We start from the raw sequence: 13,556 nt of genomic DNA, 5'->3' as shown, positions 1-13,556 counted from the left end.
CCTTTCTGTAGTGGATTTTTAAGCCTTCCTTCTGCTTTTAGTTTCTCCAATTTTATGACTTTGTTCCCATTGCTGCTGGTTTTCAATTTCGGTTTTTTAGTGTTTCCTAAGTCACGGGCTGGGCGCTAATGGCCATAGTAGTTTTGCGCCCTAAAACCAAAACAAAAAAACATACCCCACCTGTGTGCACACGCAAATGGCAGCTTACTAAGGCTGACTGGCGGCTTTACTCCTCCCTGGCGACCTTCGACAATGTTCCCCAGTTGTAATCACCAGGTGAATATCTTACAATCATTATCCTTGCTGTCACAGAATATTTCATTCCTCGTACTCCTCTTCACCATGTTATGTTGAATTGTTTTATGAGTGTGTGTAAGTGTGTGGGGGGGGGGGGAATAATAGAAACTAACAATTGCTACGTGAATAATTAAAAAAGTTGATTGGAAAGAATAATTCAAAGACATCGGCCAGTACACACAACCTGGGTCAACTTCAACTGGTACTAAAATCAACAGACCTTCAATGTCAATGTGTTTAAGATCAATATTCATCATTTAAAGTCATATACTTCACATTAATTCCATAGTGCATAGTGCTGCTTATGACAATGCCAATACTGGATCGCCCCTCCACTGTTCGCACAAATTCTTCTTGTTTGCTTCGAACCTCATGATGCAGGATTCTTGGCGCGGGTGAAATGATGAATAAACCTGCCTTCCTAATAACTTTTGTAATACTTCTTAATATACGGTGGTAACCCACATTTTCAAACGATAATGGCATGGCAGAGCTTGTCATACATTCACCCGCTACCACTTAAAGAAACAAACAGGTGAAGAAACAAAAGTTAATCAGTTAATATGATACATTACACCGATCTGTTCCATTGTTGCACTAATACCTTGCTCTCTGAATTTTTAACCGTCAGCCTACGATTACAAACTGCATTTGTTACAAGCTATTCTGTGCACTCTATCGTTGCCTTCTTTGGGATAGCAAAAACCCAGCTGGATTTCATTTACTGGTTTAACAGTTCCACTCCCTCTTCCATCGTGTGGGGCACCTCCAACGGCTCTCTGAGACCAAGGTCCATTTCTAATTTCCGGCCTGACCATAGCAGATGACGTGTTAGTGTTCGATATTGCTTTCTCCATCACCTTGGGCGTTTATTTTGCGGAGATTTCGATATACACCCACTATGACCCTGTATTTCTCCATCAGAAATGAGTGGAGGAGGCTCGGATGATACCCTTCTCTTCCCAGAATCGTAGGTACTGCAATCCCACCTTCACTATGAGGTAGCTAGATTATGCTCTCACTTCCTCCGGATCGTCCACCCCAGGGCCGGACGATGTCCACATTCAGATGTTCCAGAACTTTTCTCTCGCGGGCAAGCACTTTCTCCTTCAAACGTGCAATCACATCTGGGCAGAGGGCACGTTTCGCAGATTCTAGCGTGAAGCCACTGTCATACCCATAGCTAAGCCCAGTAAGGACGGCACCATTTCTCTCATCAGCTGTGTTGGCAAGGTGATGGAATGTATTTTTCATTCACGGCTGGTAAAGTGGTTAGTCTCGAAATATACTAACTACTGCACAATATGGATTTTGAGCATGTTAATACGTAGCTGACCATCTTGTCACTTTTTCAACCCATGGTGTCAATAGTTTCCTGCGAGAATACCAGACTGTGGTCTAATTTTTCTAATTTTAGGAAGCCTAAGCTACTTGCTTGGAGTACTGGTAACCTCTGTGCTCCCTACACATGTGGCCTCCAAGGCTCTATTCCATTCAAGAATTTATAAAAGACGACATTATCAATGTACATGCATGTTCTGCCTTGCTGAACACATTTTTCCTGAAAAACAGGGTACTTCAGGGTCCTGTCCTGAGTGTCATCCACTTTGATATCGTTATAAACCCTAAGTAGTGGGACAAAGGCTGCACCAGCGCGTTTGATTAGTGTGGTTTGCCTACATTGGGGCAGGTATGCACTCAGGTGCAAAGCTATTGTTCTCCTTTGATTGACAGGTCCTTAACCTACTGTTCCCCTGCCCCACCCCCTCCTCCTTGCTGATACAGGTACATTGGAATATTGTTTGTTTTAAAAATTTACCTGATTCAAGGCAGTGTATGGGATATATGGGAACTGGTGATTCTGTGGCAGAGAGGAAGGATCTCATAACAGGATATTCAAGGGTATGTTTATTTTATATAAAAAAATTTCAGTTTGCGGTGCTGAATTTCTCTTGATCATCATTTTCTGCTGTTTGGAAAGACTTAGGTCTTGTAAAGAGTAATTACACGAGGCAAACATATTTCATAACCTAATGTTTGGCCATTTGTTACCACTTAACCTAATGTTTTGTTAAGTGGTTTTCTGTGTCACTCCTATCCTTTATTTTACCGCCTTTGCTACCAAATGTAGTTATTTCCTCCCACCACTGCACATGTAGAATATGTGGGTGTAGGCGACTGGATGCAAACGACTCCAGTAATATACTATGCCACCCGATCAGAAAAACAGTGCATTTGCGCTAGGTGTTGACAGATGTTTTACATTTACAAGCAATTTTAGAAGTGATGTCATGATCACATGGGTAGAAGTGGCATAAAATCGATATAATTACGAAAATGACAGAAAGTAAATAGAGGAAAAATACACTGAAATGTGGGGAAATTCATGAAGTACTTCCGTGTCTTTTGGCTGGTGCAGAACAATTCTTGTATGTGGGGACGAGTATGTGACAGCAAGAGGAATCAGAAACGTTGACATGAAAGCACTAGGAACTACGGAACAGTCACTTCTTTTTCTGTCGATGCAGCATTCTAATGTATGTCCACTGAAGTAACAGTGATACACCCGAGTTAACCACTGAATTTGACGCCTTCCAGGAAAACAGGGAACCATCTGCCTCTAAAGTTACATGCATCTGCTTTAAAGGATAACAGAGTGGATGGGTGATTGATTGAGATGGAGCTGTAACGAGGTGTGATTTAATGGCAGACTTATGATGCATTCTAGAGAGGGAGAGAGATGCTGCTGCATGTCAATTGATCATTTTTTCTGTTGTTCTGTCAGGATGCATCAGTTGTGTGACATAGGTTTACTGTTAACGATTGCAAGTAGACAGTGCTCTATCTGTCACCAGAGGACTTCCATCTCATGTGTGATGAAACGTGACCACTCTGTTTCTACACTTTCCTATAAACATGCGATGATTTACGTGACACTCCATTCACTTGTCGCATCTTGAGTGAAAAATCGAGACTTCAATTTCGTGACAAAAATGATTACAAGTTAGCCACAAGTGTTCATAAGGCGCTGCAATCCTTTAACCATCTGATCCACGAATGTCCTGTTTACAGAGTTAGTGGCGGCATGACGTGTTATATCACATGCCAGAAACCACTGCTATGCCTTTATCCGTTTCCTTGTAAGAGGTATTCTCTCCATTACTAATGATCATTTTATACAAGACTGATGCGGGCATAGTATAATTTCGGAACCATGATCAGATGTGAACAGAGGACGCTAAACGTCTCTGGAAAGCTATACTGTGCATATATTATACAGAGCTGACGTTTTAAGGAAGTAGTCTTTCCATTTTACAGTTAGTTACCATAGTTCCATTGTAGAGAAACCTGCATGTATGCCATGTGCAGGAAATATATTTCATACATTAGAATATTAACAGTGCTTCATTCCACACAACTGATAGGTCGGAAACTCAAGCGATCTAACATTATAACCTGCTTTAAGCGCAGATCCGTGTAGCCTTAGGAGTGCATGTGTTTGTTCTCTCAAACCAATACCCTCCTGGTATTGACCCAAGACACGAGGTCAATACTTCAGAATTGATAGCGCAGTTGATTTATGTAAAATGCTTCAAACTCCATCTGTCTGGGGCTTGACCATGCATAATAACGGCCCGGTTCTTGTTCTTCTTAGCCGTCTATTACATCACAACACTTTCAAATGTACTATATATCTATAAGGAATGCTAACTACCTCGATATAGAGGGGATGTAGAGATATCTTAGGCACTTGGATGGGTGCGGACTTTGCATGATCCATTGATTCACAAGATGTGGAATGTACTGGTCTACCCCTGGTCATCTGCAGGTTTAATCAGTAATGGTGCTGCAGGATGGGTTAGTCGAAGATAGTGCGAGGGATCTTTCAAACTTTATCCTAAGATTGCGAGAATGCCCTGTGACACCCATCTGCATAGAGACAGATCGTAAATTAGACACTATACTTGAAGTGCTAGAAATATGTAGATCGCTGTCTGGCATACTCAGATGATGTATATGTTCAAGAATTAACAATGAATGAGGTACTGCAGTCATCTATCTACATTCGCAATGGTACTTCGAAAGTAGAGAAGGGGCGGTTTAGCGGTGATACTGAAACTGGGAACCATACCGTCCCAAAATTGGTAGGTGTCTAGATTACTGTAAAATTGTTCACACTATCTGTGATGCTTATTATTCCAGTGCATCGACGGTGTCTTTTCCATCCCACCGGTACACTGTTGATTGACACATGTTGATTGACTGATGTCCCTTGTTTGAAATGGAGCAAGAGTCTTGGTGTAGGGGCACCTACCACCGAAACAGTGATCATATACATAACTGCAACATGAGGAATTAATCGAAATGGAACACAGGACCACCAGCTATCCCATCATTGTCACAGATGAGTTTAAATGTAGAGCTTGTCTGTCACCTTGGGACAGCAGTTTGGAAAGGCTCCACAGCACTGTAAAACTCTACTAGTTTTCTTACATTGTGACTGTCTTCAGTAGTAACAACATTATTTACACCAAGCGATGTCTAGTTTTCTGTGAGAGACAATGAATCAGAACATGTTAATGTCAGTTTAGAACCTGACACAGACCTCGAACTTGTGGCGGTAAAAACATAATGTATGGTAGTGTACAAAGCCTGTTACAGCAGAAAAAGAACAATGTTCCAAACGACGACACAGGAAGCCTCTCTTGCGACTGACGGTATAGTCTGTGGGATATGGTTATCCTCCTATAGTACGGGCGTTGACACTTTACACTGGTCTGTGCAGAAGACTTCGATCACTGGCCGCCTACTCCAGTGCATCAATACCTGTATATTTAATAGGATCACAACGTGCTCTCGATGGCATCATGCAAATGGTATTTGTTTTCGATATATAGGAAGAGGGATGTGGTAAATATCTTATCGAGTTCTTTATCAGTTAAAGTTAGCAGAGCTTTTACAGTTCCTAATTTTTCTCTGTTGGGTGGTACAGAACAACGATGATAAAATGCTGGGGTGATAGGTGTGAAAGGACCCTGAGGTACACGGATCTGCTTCAGAGTGCAGCACCTGTATGTAGTTTGGAGACGCACCACAATACAGTAGCAAAATCCTTGTCCTTCTCCCAGTTCCCATTCTGTCTTTTATACTACATCGTGTTGCAGAAGTGGGCTTAATTTTGCGCTGCCCTTACACATTGTACACTGTTGGCAGATCTACGATAACATATTCCCATCCCCATCAAAAGGTCAAAACACACTTCTGTTGCACTAACTCAGCTTAGCCTGGTTGTACATGGGCTGCAGAATGTTGTAGATATAGCTCTCTCAAACGTCTGCTCAGTTGTGACTTAAATTGGAACGATAACATGCACAAAGCTGCAGGGTGGCAGTGCAGAGTCTGTCGGGGCAGTTGCAAGATGCATAGGGACAATCTAATATTTTTCTGTAGCTAGTTCGAAAAGGTGACTCGTTTTGAGATATGAGAGTGCCAGAAATATGATTAAAGGACTCTTCCATAGGATGCAACGTAGGTATGTGATTGAATCGAATGAATTGACTCCAATTCATAGACAGAATTTCTACTGGAAAACGTAGTACTAGAGATCTGAAAAGCTAATGTCCATTTCTTACGACCTCAATCAGCACACCATCTACTGTTTGTGATCCTTCGCAGTCAACGAACTCTATAACCCAGTGGATATATTGAAGAACCTCTGACATAGCATTGAGGCAGAATGTGTTACAAATACTGGAGAAAGATCTCGTGGTTGCATGGGCGATCAGCAAATATCGGCTTCATACGTCGTTCCTTAGCTGAATCACTTTCAAAATTCGATGATTTTATTAAGAGCGTAAACCAGTCGGTGACGCGTAACCGCACTGTTGGTGTGATAATATACACTCTGGCGATCACCGTCTGTCTTCAGTGTCGCAGTGTTTGTCTGGAAAAACCACATCATTCGGAGGTAACGCCATACATCGATTTATAAGGCTTGTATAGTTTTTAACAAAGATGTCGTTACCGATACTTGTGAGCACTGGTAGAACCTCTTGTGACAGTAACATAGTCGTTGCGAAAGTGTTTTTAACATCTGGCGGCTTGTAAGGCGATTACATCTCTCTTTCTAAGACACAATGGTACCACTCACAAGAAAAACTTATGAGATATGTCCACTCACTGCTGATTTTCGCTCAGTATTATTTTGTATCTGAAGCAATTAGTTAATTGACAGAGTATTGTGCAGGGTGTTTATAAATGAATATTGGGGTTTTAACGCTTTACAATATTTATTATATTAAACTTAGTTATCAATGATACGACAAATCAAAGAGCAACTCGAACAGTTTTACCAAGAATCTTATAGAATGAGATTTTCACTCTGCAGCGGAGTGTGCGCTGAAATGAAACTTCCTGGCAGATTAAAACTGTGTGCCCGACCGAGACTCGAACTCTGGACCTTGGCCCTTCGCGGGCAAGTGCTCATTCTGGAAACATCCCCCAGGCTGTGGCTAAGCCATGTCTCCGCTATATCCTTTCTTTCAGGAGTGCTAGTTCTGCTAGGTTCGCAGAAGAGCTTCTGTAAAGTTTGGAAGGTAGGAGACGAGATACTGGCAGAAGTAAAGCTGTGAGTACCGGGCGTGAGTCGTGCTTCGGTAGCTCAGATGGTAGAGCACTTACCCGCGAAAGGCAAAGGTCCCGAGTTCGAGTCTCGGTCGGGCACACAGTTTTAATCTGCCAGGAAGTTTCTTAAGAACCTTATAAATGTTCAATGTGAGCACCATTTATCACGCAGCACACACAAATTCTCCAACCGAGTTCTTCCCAAAGGTTGGTAAGTGTGTGTTCAGTGATTGTAGCAACAGCTGCTTCAATCCGGGTTCTTAATTCAGGGAGGTCTGCTGGTAGCAGAGGCACGTACACACGATCCTTGATGAAGCCCCAAAGGAAGATATCGTATGGCGTTAGGTTGGGTGAACGTGGAGGCTATGCAAAGCAAGCCCTGTCACAGGGCCCCTTGCGGCCTATCCAGCGCTTGTCTAGCGGATTGCAGCAGAAACATTGCGCACTGCGCATGTCCGCTGGTGCCAAACACAACTGTTTGATTTGCTCTTTCGTTTGACATATCATTTATAGCTGTAAGTTAAATGTAATAAATATTATAAAGCGTTAAAACCCCGCGCGCGCGATATGTGGAAAGAAAATGATTATGACCTGTCGTGAGGGAAGGTGTGGATTTGATGTGGAACACTGCGATAGCCGCAAAGGGAAAGAAAGTTCTTTTTTTGTGTTTTTTTTTTTTTTTTTTTTTTTTTTTTTTAACTTGGAGAAGTACGTAATCAGAGTGGTGCAGATATTTCCATAGCCACAGCCGTCAGAAGGGGTGTTTCTGATGCTTCGCTCATTGTCGAATGTTGTCGTATTGAGACCACAATCGTAATATTTAACTGTAAATATAGTGATCCGATATGTACGAGGGTCACTCCCAAAGAAATACACACAATTTTTTAAAATCCGTGTTTTATTCTAAAAGTTTGACAGTCTTATGGTGTAGATACATCCTTTAGGAACAATATATTTATTTCCCCACATCATTTCCATCCCTCTCAACTGCCTGTATACTCGCACGGTAAAATTCTGGACCAACCTGTTGGAGCCACTGTTTCGCAGTGTGCACAAGGGAGTCACCATCTTCAAAGCTTGTTCCACGAAGAGAGTCTTACAGTTTCATCACCTGTCTCAATTCTTCCAAGAAATTCATCTCCACCATTATCGTAATGCTCCAAAAGTTCGCTACATATCGATGTTCTTGTTTCTTGGCGAGCCACTGTCAACATCCTGGGAACCCACCTGGCACAAATCTTTTTTAACCTCAACACTTTCAGTATTCTGCAAACACTTCCTTCCCCTATCCCAACGTAGCGTGACAATTCGTTCACTGTGATGTGTCTGTCAGCAGTCACCAATTCGTTAATCTCTGCACATTGTCTGGAGTGTGTGCAGTACGAGGCCTGCCGCTGTGAGGACAATCCTCAATATTTTCGTACCCGCTTTCATCATGTAATCTGCTTGCCCACCGACTACCTGTACTGCGATCGACAGCAGCATCTCGGTACACCTTTTTTCAACCTCTTGTGGATATATCCCAGTGTCTCGTTTTCACAGCACAGGAATTCTATGACAGCACGTCGCTTCTGACGAACGTCAAGTGTAGCAGCCATCTTGAAGACATGTGACAGCGCCACTCAAGAGAACAAGTTGAACTAAGTTTGAAAAAAAGCAGGAAGGATGTATCTACACACTGTAGAACTTTCACACATGCAGAATGAAAACTGTATTTTTACAAAAAATAGTATGCATTTCTCTTGGAGTGACCCTCGTATGTGGTCGGTTTCCTAGGATGATTCTTTCTGGCGGTGTGTGGCGTGCAGCGCCGGTGGCCTGTGGCGGGAATTACTCACATTTAAAGCTAACAGCAGGAGCTGTCTGAACTGAGAGGCCGGTTGGGGTATAGGAATGTAGTGACCCGACGGTATCGCCCTCTAGATGACTAAATAGCGAACTAATACTCGGTATTTGTTAGGCAGCCTTCGTGAATACGTTTCTCCGTTTAAATTAGATTATTTTACATGGATGTGTATTTGCGCGGGACCATTATTCACTCCCATGTAATTGTCCTATTAACTGCTTCTGCATATTTCCTGTCTTTATTTGGTTGATAAAACATCGATTGTGTTGTGCATCTATCAGATAAGACGGGTGGAAGACACGTTTGCTGCTTCTCTAGTTGTGAGGAACACCTTAGTTGACTTTGTAAATTATAAGGATGATTTGGAATCTGTTATCTCACCAACATCGGTATTCGATAGTGGAAACATCAGTTTCCTCTTTTTTTTTTTTTTTTTTTTTTTCGAGTTTTCACGTAAAGGTCTTGGCAGACGGGATAAGTTTAAAGTTACTCAGTTGCTTACAGCATGCTCCACCTTGCTAAGGTTTCAGGTTTCTAGAGAAACAATTTTCAATCCATATCTTCGGAATTATTGCGTGCAAGCGATCCGTAGTATACTGCTGTGCCTGATGTGGAAAATTATAGTGAAAACGGTATATTCTGGAAAACTATGTGAAAATATGTATGTTACTGTAATTCCAGCGTCTGGAGTTGGGTATAGCAAACAAGCAGGTAGGAGCCAGAAAAAGTAACGCCTTTGTGCTGAGGGGAACCGACCCAGACTTTGTACACCAGTTCAGAGAGTCCGAGAAAGCTTCCGGATTACGATGATTCGGCTTGCAGCTCCACCCGGTTGGGTGAACAGTGAACTAAAACCCAGTTTGCGTTGAGTCACCTTCAGCAGTGTGCGTGTCACATATACGCTCTGCAGGAATTTCAAAAGATTCAACATAACGAGTGTTTGCGCTGGGGATATTGATAGCATTCGAACTCCTAACACTCAGGTCCGACTGGGGAGGGAGGTCGTCCACGGCCGGCTGGCCTCTCTCTGGCTGACAAGCCCTTCCGCGTTTACAGCGGCAGTTTCCTCCGTTGGTGCTGCACTGTGACGCGGTGAGTATGTAGGATGTATTTGACGAACTATAGACCACTTTTGCGGGGTTTAATTGTCAGTGCGATATGGCGATCTGTACGAAATAGTTTTGCCGCTGAAAGTCTCATCTGCAGATAAAAATGACTGACGGTGCTCCCACACAGTCGGCGGCTGCGGCGGTGGCGGCGGCAGCAGCAGTGGTTCGGTGGGTAAATTCAGTAGAGCGAACCAGAATACTCCATTCATTGACAAGACATCCTTCGTTCTGGGACATAGGAGCCTGTACATGCCGTTTTGATAAAGATGGGGCAAGGTATCTGTGGAAAGTTCTGAGAGTAAAGTGCGAATTCTGTTTGCGTTATTGTTCTGATTTTCCCCTCTGTGCTTACTGCTTACAGTGCTCTCTTTCAAAACCGGAATGTGGTGTTCTCACAAGCATCCACAGACATGATGAAGGCTTTTAGCGGTGAGAATGGTGAACGATTACCATTTCTGAGGCACATGTCGAAAGCAGATATTACATGTGATGGATGGGTTGTCTCGTTGGGATCGCTAGGAAGGATGCATCCTGTGTTATTCTGGGAAGCATTAGATTTCTATAGCGTGTCCAGAGAAGGACGTGGCTGTTAGTCACATAGACATGTGATGTCAGTATAACACCGATAACCTTGTAGTTGCACCTGCGAGGGTGAGCCACTAGGTAACCACCTCTCTGGACATGCAGGTACAAAAGCTAGAAGTTATTGCGCCAGAAACAGTGCCTAGGTGAACATGTGTTGCATGAATTTTTTATATCAGTGTGGTGTTAGCAGTACAGTAGTTGGGGGGAGGGTGCGTATGGGAGGGTGACATGGAGCAGAACGGCATGTTAAGTGCAGAACACTACGTTAGTTTGCATAATTTTTATGTAAAATGGGGACAATAGTTCAAGGAATGTAGGTGACATGGATTTAAGTACTTAACAGAAAAAAAACTTAAGTCATGTCCATTATAATTATCCGGGCTGTTATGCCATGGTCGGTTGATGAATTCTGTGTCAATTCCAAACGTTTCGTCTCCGACTGCGGGAGACATCTTCAAGGAGGTCCGTAGCTCGGTGGAAGGTCCGACACACCCACTGGCTCGCTACTGACTGAATTGGGAATTGACACAGAATTTTTCAGCCGACCACGGCATAACAGTCCGGATAATTATAATGGACATGATATTTCCGGCCGTGAAAGTCTACATTTTAGTAAAAGGTTAAGTGCTGACAAAGGGACAGACATTGTTATGCAACATGATTGCCTCATGTAATTATTTCTTACAATACCTACATCTTTCCAAACAGCAGAGAATGGTGAGCAAGAGCAATCCAAACTGTGACAACTGAATTTTTTATAAATAAACAGTATACCCTCGAATTTCTTGTTGTGAGATCCTTCCTCTCTGCCACAGAGCCACCAATTTTCGTATATCCCATACACGGCTATTAATCCCACAAATTGTTTACTTAAACAATATTCCAGAATTTGTTTGAGTAGTTTAAACAATATTCCATACACTGCAATCGATTTCCTGCTATATTCCATGTTGTTGCTGTGGTCTTCAGTCCTGAGACTGGTTTGATGCAGCTCTCCATTCTACTCTATCCTGTGTAATCTTCTTCATCTCCTAGTACCTACTGCAGCCTACATCCTTCTGAATCTGCTTAGTCTATTCTTCTCTTGGTGTCCCTCTACGATTTTTACCCTCCACGCTGCCCTCCAATACCAAATTGGTGATCCCTCGATGTCTTAGAACATGTCCTACCAACCGATCCTTTCTTCTAGTCAAGGTGTGCCACAAATGTCTCTTCTCCCCAATTCTATTCAATACCTCCTAATTAGTTATGTGATCTACCCATCTAATCTTCAGCATTCTTCTGTAGCACCACATTTCGAAAGCTTCTATTCTCTTCTTGTCTAAACTACACTCCTGGAAATTGAAATAAGAACGCCGTGAATTCATTGTCCCAGGAAGGGGAAAGTTTAGTGACACATTCCTGGGGTCAGATACATCACATGATCACACTGACAGAACCACAGGCACATAGACACAGGCAACAGAGCATGCACAATGTCGGCACTAGTACAGTGTATATCCACCTTTCGCAGCAATGCAGGCTGCTGTTCTCCCATGGAGACGATCGTAGAGATGCTGGATGTAGTCCTGTGGAACGGCTTGCCATGCCATTTCCACCTGGCGCCTCAGTTGGACCAGCGTTCGTGCTGGACGTGCAGACCGCGTGAGACGATGCTTCATCCAGTCCCAAACATGCTCAATGGGGGACAGATCCGGAGATCTTGCTGGCCAGGGTAGTTGACTTACACCTTCTAGAGCACGTTGGGTGGCACGGGATACATGCGGACGTGCACTGTCCTGTTGGAACAGCAAGTTCCCTTGCCGGTCTAGGAATGGTAGAACGATGGGTTCGATGACTGTTTGGATGTACCGTGCACTATTCAGTGTCCCCTCGACGATCACCAGTGGTATACGGCCAGTGTAGGAGATCGCTCCCCACACCATGATGCCGGGTGTTGGCCCTGTGTGCCTCGGTCGTATGCAGTCCTGATTGTGGCGCTCACCTGCACGGCGCCAAACACGCATACGACCATCATTGGCACCAAGGCAGACGCGACTCTCATCGTTGAAGACGACACGTCTCCATTCGTCCCTCCATTCACGCCTGTCGCGACACCACTGGAGGCGGGCTGCACGATGTTGGGGCGTGAGCAGAAGACGGCCTAACAGTGTGCGGGACCGTAGCCCAGCTTCATGGAGACGGTTGCGAATGGTCCTCGCCGATACCCCAGGAGCAACAGTGTCCCTAATTTGCTGGGAAGTGGCGGTGCGGTGCCCTACGGCACTGCGTAGGATCCTACAGTCTTGGCGTGCATCCGTGCGTCGCTGCGGTCCGGTCCCAGGTCGACGGGCACGTGCACCTTCCGCCGACCATTGGCGACAACATCGATGTACTGTGGAGACCTCACGCCCCACGTGTTGAGCAATTCGGCGGTACGTCCACCCGGCCTCCCGCATGCCCACTATACGCCCTCGCTCAAAGTCCGTCAACTGCACATACGGTTCACGTCCACGCTGTCGCGGCATGCTACCAGTGTTAAAGACTGCGATGGAGCTCCGTATGTCACGGCAAACTGGCTGACACTGACGGCGGCGGTGCAGAAATGCTGTGCAGCTAGCGCCATTCGACGGCCAACACCGCGGTCCCTGGTGTGTCCGCTGTGCCGTGCGTGTGATCATTGCTTGTACAGCCCTCTCGCAGTGTCCGGAGCAAGTATGGTGGGTCTGACACACCGGTGTCAATGTGTTCTTTTTTCCATTTCCAGGAGTGTATTTATCGTCCATGTTTCACTTCCATACATGGCTACACTCCATACAAATACTTTCAGAAACGACTTCCTGACACTTAAATCTATACTCGATGTTAAGAAATTTCTCTTCTTCAGAAACACTTTCCTTGCCATTGCCAGTCTACATTTTATATCCTCTCTACTTCGACCATCTTCAGTCATTTTGCTTCCCAAATAGCAAAACTCATTTACTGCTTTAAGTGTCTCATTTCCTAATCTAATTCCGTCAGCATCACCTGACTTAATTCGACTGCATCCCATTATCCTCGTTTTGCTTTTGTTGATGTTCATCTTATATCCTCCTTCTAATATATTGTCCACTCCG

This window comes from Schistocerca serialis, chromosome 2 (genome assembly GCF_023864345.2).
Source record: "Schistocerca serialis cubense isolate TAMUIC-IGC-003099 chromosome 2, iqSchSeri2.2, whole genome shotgun sequence".
Lineage (NCBI taxonomy): Eukaryota > Metazoa > Arthropoda > Insecta > Orthoptera > Acrididae > Schistocerca > Schistocerca serialis.
This window is presented reverse-complemented; position numbering follows the sequence as displayed.